The 7,250-nt window shown below is 38.1% G+C and overlaps 1 long non-coding RNA gene across 1 annotated transcript; it reads right to left on the minus strand.

Moving 5' to 3' along the window:
• Positions 1-1,761: 1,761 nt before the first annotated feature.
• Positions 1,762-7,046, minus strand: LOC134419085 (uncharacterized). Its single transcript, XR_010027972.1, has 3 exons — positions 6,957-7,046; positions 3,138-3,259; positions 1,762-2,862 (listed from the first exon to the last, which is right to left on the minus strand). It is a non-coding gene; the product is annotated as an uncharacterized LOC134419085 (long non-coding RNA).
• Between the last annotated feature and the right edge of the window lie 204 nt (positions 7,047-7,250).

A 7,250-nucleotide genomic window follows, 5' to 3' on the forward strand; every position in this document is an offset into this window, starting at 1 on the left:
GTAGTTAAAATCCATCCAAATCCTCTACAACTGGCACAGGTAATGAGTAGGTAAATCCTTTGTGCAGCATTTTCATTGCTTTTGTAATTCCCTTATCTTTCTTAACTTTGGAAGCATATTTTTTTCTGGTGGACATTTTCTGAACTCCTTCATGCTGGGTGGCAGTGCCAGATCCCTAAGATTTAAGTGACCAACCCCACAGACTCAGGGACCTGATGCCAAAACTCTTACCATGTGTAAATACAGAGGAGGCACCAGGAGAGAAAATGAGTGCTGTTCTTCCCTCCCTGTTTGTGAATCTTTGGTTCCATCATGTCTGTCTCTTTTAGTGTTTCTCATTGTATTTGGAAGACAGTGTTTATCTTTTCTTCATATTTTTAATTAACTTTAAAATTGTAAGGTGATAGCTAAGCATAAGAAACACACAATGTTATACATGGCACAATATCTATCACAGAATAATTGGTATACCAAGAAAAAGTTTTTGCCTTTTAGGATCTCAGATACTTAAATGGTTAAGAATTTTCTGCATTCATATTTCATAGAAAAAAACATTTCAAGCAAAGATATTGGAAAATTACATCTATTTATGCTAAATATGTTCATAGCATTTTTTAGAATGAAAGCAAATCTGGTTTCATTATCTTTATTTAAGAAAAATTACTCAAATTTTTTGGTTGAGTTTTGTAGTAGAAAAAAATTATTTTTTATTCTATTTAGGTATCTGATACCTCTTTTTACTTTGAAAGGAAAATTACTTCATTGTTTCAGATGTGTCAGACAGTGGAATATCTTGGGCTATCAAAACAGACGACAACAGTCATGATCAGAAACATTTTGCTTTAGCATGTAAGCCATTATTTCTATAAAATCATTCATATTCTTAGGATTTAACAGGCATATTTGGTGAATTTATTTACATCTTCCCAATGTTTTATTCATTTATTGTTTCAGTTTTATCTTTGTTTTTTCTGTTTCCCTGTCTTTCTTGAATTTATGATTAATGTTTCTTTAAGCAGCAAAACAATACATTCCAGATCAAGAGTTATGCAAAGACATAGCTTTTTTTGAGGAATAAAATATCAATAAAATATCAGTATTCATAGCAAGTTTTCTTTTTATGAGAGAGATGTTGTAGGCAAAAGTTATGATTAGACCAAAATAAAAGCTATGCAAAGGGTAGAGAAAAATAAAACAAGCAATCAATGTTTGTGGAAAATTCCAGTCACTACCTGGATCTGGATACAATTGGCAAAGAGGACAAAAGAACTAATGGCATGGTTTTAATGGATCAAGTTTCTCTTCTGCAGTTCATCTCTACATTAATGGCCCATGAAAAGTGAAGACCAAGATATTTGGACCAAAGAGCTGCCAGAGACTAAACCAACCATTACCCCTTGAAAGATTGCATCATTGATGCTTTAAATTAAATCTTTATTGCCATTGTAAAATGTCTGTGAGTTACCCAGAGAAAATAAAATATATGGTTCTCAGAGAGTGGTCATTATTTTTCAGCTAAATAAGAAATGTCCTTTCCCCTTGGGAGCAGTGTGAAATGGAGCCCTCTGTAGGTCTTCCTCAGCTAGATTCCTGGCCAAAGACTATTCTACCTTTCCATGCACATCTGGTTCTTTGTTCCTTTTGAAAGAGGTAAATCAAGGTTTGGGTCACATCTGCAGGCTCTCTTCTAACAGTAAAATAAAAATAGCCATATTTTTTTATGGAAGAAAGAAATCTTCCATGAAAAATTATCTAAGACAAAGATGGGCGTTGTTTAGAAACAGAGACTTGGGAGGGACCTTATTGCTGGCCACCAATACCTGGAAGAATATTACAGACAGGTGGGGGTTGGTATTTTCTCCCATGTAACAGGCAATAGGACAAGAGGAAATGGCCTTGAGTTGTGTCAGGTTCTGACATTTCTTCACTTAAAGGGTGGTCAAGCACTGAAACGGGCTGCCAGGGGCAGTGATGGAATCACCATCCCTAAAGGTGTTCCAAAAATGTATGTCTGTGGTGTTTGGGGACGTGGGTAAGGGATGGACTTGGCAGTGGTGGGTTACTCGTTGGACTTGCTGATCTCAGAGGTCTTTTCCCACCCCAGCAATTCTGTGATTCTATGATTCTGTGTTTTAGTGGTGAACATGGCAGTGATAGGTGAGTGGTTGGACCTGATGATGTTGAAGGCCTTTTCCAGCCTAAACAAATCTGTGATTTTCTGGCTCTATGGTAGAACCTCTCGCTCTGTGGTACAACAGCCATGGAAGAAAGCATCACTGCCTCAGGCTGCTCTGTATCTTCCTGTCTTACATCTGAAAGGCAAAGACTTTGAGACCTAAACACCAGCATGGCCCACAGGAGTTTGGGTCAACAGTTTTTGGGGACAATTCCCTAACAGGACTGTAAGTGGCTCAGTGACCTCAGTGGGACGGAGGGCCCAGGCAGGTGCCTGTGAAGAGCGGCTGTTCAAGAACCAAATATTTTTTGTGTGAAAGAGAAGGTAATGTTTCAATGAAGATGCAGAGGTTTGGAGCTCCATAGTGTGACTCAGGAGCATTCAGGCCTACCTTCAAAATATCAGTGTGCAAGGGAAATACCTTAATAATTGCTGGGTGCAGTGGCACAGCTTAGCTCCAAAGAGCTACTTTGTGCTGGACAAAATGGCTCTCACAGGCACTCAATCACAAGACTTCCCGTTTCTGAATAACAGAAATATTCTCAGCTGAGAAATTTGGTCACTGACAGTATCCTGGCAGCTTGAGCAACAGCCACTTCTCTGTGAATAGTGGGGAATGTAGCATTTGTAGCTCTTCTGTTCAGGAATGAATGGCACTGCTTTCCAGGACACAGTGTGAGGATGTCCTGTAAAAAAAAAAAAAGATGTAGGTGCCAAAAATCAGCAAAATTAAAGTGCATATACTGGGAACAGTAATTTTGAAATAGTTTCCTTGGCTCTCACATATATATGGAGGAATCTAAACTCCATGGCTGTTTGCTATTATATTTTTGTTTGGTTCATTTTAAAAAAATTAATTAAATAATTAATTTATTTATAGTCAAAGTTGGATCATTTGTGAAGACTCTTGAGACTCTATCTCAGCTTTCTGCCCAGAAAGGTTCAATCCCAAATTTCTCACCTATCCTCCATAGGAGAGGCCCAACAGCTGTTATGCTGGGACAGGAGCAGGAGCTGGAGCAGGGTGTGTGGGGTGTGATCTGTTTTTTCTCTGGCTGAAGCTCTTCCACTATGCAGAAAAACCTTCACAAGTAAAAAGATCAATCAGGCACCAAGCGAGATATATTTGTACAGCCACCAGGCAGAAGGAAATCTACATACCACCCCTCCACCAGGCTCTTTCTGCATGACTTTATGTGAAAAAACCACTGGAAAGTGTATAAAAAAATTCTGATCCTATGATCTTTCTTTTCACTTTTTATTTAATTGGATTGTACATAAGTGCTTTGCATAGGAGGAACCCTTGTCAGAAGTGTGAAGCTCTTCCTGCTGAATGGGAAGATGAAAACACGCTCAATAAGCTGCTGTATGTGTCTCATAAGCAAAGCTTCAAGTTGATCTTTGATCCTATGAAACAAAGAGCTGCTTTTAAAATGTGTCTTAATTGCAAAGTATGAAATCAAAACCAGTTGTTGGTGGCAAAAATTTCTGTGCATCCCTGCTATTACTTACAGAGAAAGAAAGTGCAGGCAGCCTGAGAGACTCCTTGGTAGTCTGTGCACAAGTCACAAGTCACAGCACAACCCTTCTAGAAAATCTCAGATAGAAATTAATAATGTCCTTTTCCCCCATCTCTGTCTTGTTCTGGGTCCAGCTGAGGCCTGACTGCTTATACAGCTGAGAAATTCAGGTCTTGGTGCCTTTCTGATTTTGTGCAAAGATTTTATTCAAGCTCTGCTTCATTCCCTAGATTTGAGCCTTCTGTGCTTTACTCACATGCGTTTATGGCTGGACAACTCCCAATACCAAGCAGCAGTACGCAGAGCTTTTTGCGAGGTTAGGAAATGAATCTGAAACTTACAAACCATTGTTTATCTCATTATGTGCATCTTCAGAGAGCCAAGAGCAACCTACACAGGTTGTGAGTTTTAACTCCCAGCTGATGGAAGCAGATTGCTGTTTGGAGCAAGAGAAGCCCAGTGGATGGAGGGCAGCCGAGCCTCCCTGCCCTGCCCTGTGCAGGAGTCTCAAAGCTGTGGCTCCCAGAGTGGCCTCAGTGAGCACAGCATCCTTCATGCCTGGCTAACAAATTCACTTAAAGGAGCACTCACTCAGAGGCTGGCATTTTTTTCCCCCCCGTTTTGTCAGATGGATGAATGTCACAGCAGCCAAGGACAGATGAAGGTTTGAAATATTATGAACAGAAAGCCTTTTGCTAAGATAATATAAAGTCAATTTTTGCAAGCATATCTCTGAGGAGGAAATAGGCTGGAGATTATAATGAGAATATTTTTTAGCTGTAAAATTTTGTTAAGATGCAAGCAAAAAAAAGAAAACAAACCATCCACTAAGCCTATCAAACTTAGCTTAGTCCTGAAACTCGTGTTTCTTAAGACAATACTACTTGAAATTGCCACATCATTCAATTTTAAGTGATTTGCATACCAAATGCAAAAAAAAAAAATTATTAACTAGAAACTTCCCCCCTACACCCCTCTGAGACATATGGTGAGACAGCCACAGAAATGATGGATGTAGTGGGTGATTGCTCGCTGAACCAGTGTGTGAGAAACTATGCTAGGAATAATTCATGTCAAGACATGGTCTTAACTAAAAGACGTATTAAAAACAACATCTTGACAGGTTTAATATCTTACATGATACACATAATCCGTGACTTCTAAGGCATGCGATTACCTCTAAACATGATATTTCAGTAGAACTTCAATTTTATTAAAAGATTTCAAGAAATGCTTCATCTAACGTTAAATCATCCTTTCACAAAATAAAGGAAACTTCAAGTCGTTCTGAATTATGGCATGGCCTCATCTTTATCTAATGCTGCTTCAAATCAGTAGTAATTCCCCAGGGAAAGCAGAGTAACGATGGTATGAAATAGGTGAAAGTCACCCAATAAACAGGACAATGAGGCATTTTGTATGAAAATGCATTTCAAAGTATTAAAAAAAGGATTTAATACTTTTTCATGATGAGAACCCACTGATATCTTTGCTAATACAGCAGATGTATTTCACATTAATTTCTGTGACCTGTATTTATTAAAGAGTAAATTTTCAATAACTGAAGTGACAAAAGTTGAATGTTTAACAATGAGGGAAATCAGATGATGCTAACAAGTAAAACTAGCATTGCTTACTGCTGTGATTAATTTGTGGTTGTTGAGACAGCTATAAGATCAGTAACAGTGGCTTCTAAAGTGGCCACTTGGCTGTACCCACCACGAACAGAGATCCTGGGTGAAGGGACAGAGGATGGAGCTGAGACATACGGACTGCTCCTCACCTAGCATGGGATCCTGGGCACTCCAGCTTTCCCGTGTCAGTTCTTGTTTGTCTCGCAAGTTGAGAAAGCTGTCCTTGACTGAAGGAATTTTAAAGTGTTTTTCATAGTCATTGGCCAATGAAATAAGCTAATAACAAGTAAAGCTTATAATAAGTAAAGGCTACAAAATGTCTTCTATTCCATAGTGGTTTTCATCAAAAGACAGGATTCTCAAGAACTGAAATAAAGAGAGTTGGGATCAGCATGCAGAAGAGCCAAGTAATTAATCTATGTTTCATACCAGAGGTGTTCAGGTATCTCTGAGGTTAAGTACAAAGAAGATTGTCCTCTTTCACTCTCATCTCTCTAATTTTGTGCATGTACTTGTTTTGAAATTAAATTGGGTCTAACTTAGCAGAAGCTAGATCAAAAAAAAAATCTTATGTGTCCTGTAAACCATGGAGTTTAACAGATGCTGACCAGATGGAAACAGCCATTTTTTTTTCAAATGATCTAGTATTGTCAGTTGAAAAGTATGCAGTTTTGTGGATTTATAGTATTGCCCTCTGAAAAATCTTGCTAGTTCTAACCAGTGATGTTTTTATCTTTCCATAAATTAGGCAAAGGCTGAGATTTACGTCACAATGAAAGCATAAAGTATATATATTCCATATATTCCTGAAAACTAAGAAAGTCATCACATAAGCCCTGCAGTAATATTCAAAATGCCCAGTCTTCTCATATTGCTATTGTTTATCAGTATGGAAGTCTTGAAATAATAGAATCTGGATCATAAAATGGCATATAAAAATTATTTCTTATCTTTAATATGCCTTTCTATCCGGCTAGTGAAATCCCAGCTCTCTATATTTTATATGTGAAAGGGTGATTTTTTTTTTCTGCCAATGGCCATCTTGTCAGCAGCTTCTTATTAATTCCTATAATCCTTTTCTTTGATGCCTTCTGACATCAAAACTTCAGGAGTGTACATTTCTGTGCACAAGCAGTTAGACATAGTAATAGAAGAGAACACACTTTTGGTAGCTCTGACAAAGACAATTTCATGGCCAATAGCCCCAGCTTTTGAAAAGTCTGACTTATCTGTGAATGAACCCTTAAACTTAACTGATTGTGAAAAAATGTAGAAGACTCCCAAAGATTAGTAACAAGGAATAATGGAAAAGCAACAGGCATCTCAGAGCAATAAATAAATCAATATTGGAAGTTGAATATTATCAGAATATCTATAGATTTCTGAAGAAATCCAGCTTTCTTGAGTAGTCCCCAGCTTGCTCACTGTTATATGACAGAATAGTTAAATATTCAATATTGCAAACTTTGCTAAAATAACCTCTTTGCACTCATGCAAGAGATGAAAATGATTTCCTTCCAGTTCTCAGAGGGAATTTGGAAATTCAGAAATTAAATTTTAGAATCTGCCTTTATAAGGAAATATCAATATATTGTAGCATTTGAGAGGCTAATTCAGTCAAACTACTTTTTTGATGTTTCTTGGGAAAGGCACAAGGATCCTGGTGTTCTGTGGGAGCCCAGAGCTTGAGAACAAGAGGGAGTTGGAGTTCTTGGTTCTCAGCTGGTAAGTGTGTGTGACATTGCCTTGGCTTCTTTCAAGTCCACTGAATAAATCGCTTTACACTGCCAAAGTGTCTGACCCTAATTAACCACAGAAGAACCTGGGGAGGTAATTAGGCTGTGGGCAGAGAGAAGCACAGAAAAAGGCAAAAGAGCCATGGATAGTAATGAAGAAATTGTTTGTTAGTTGAACCATTGG

Source organism: Melospiza melodia, chromosome 5, assembly GCF_035770615.1.
Source record: "Melospiza melodia melodia isolate bMelMel2 chromosome 5, bMelMel2.pri, whole genome shotgun sequence".
Lineage (NCBI taxonomy): Eukaryota > Metazoa > Chordata > Aves > Passeriformes > Passerellidae > Melospiza > Melospiza melodia.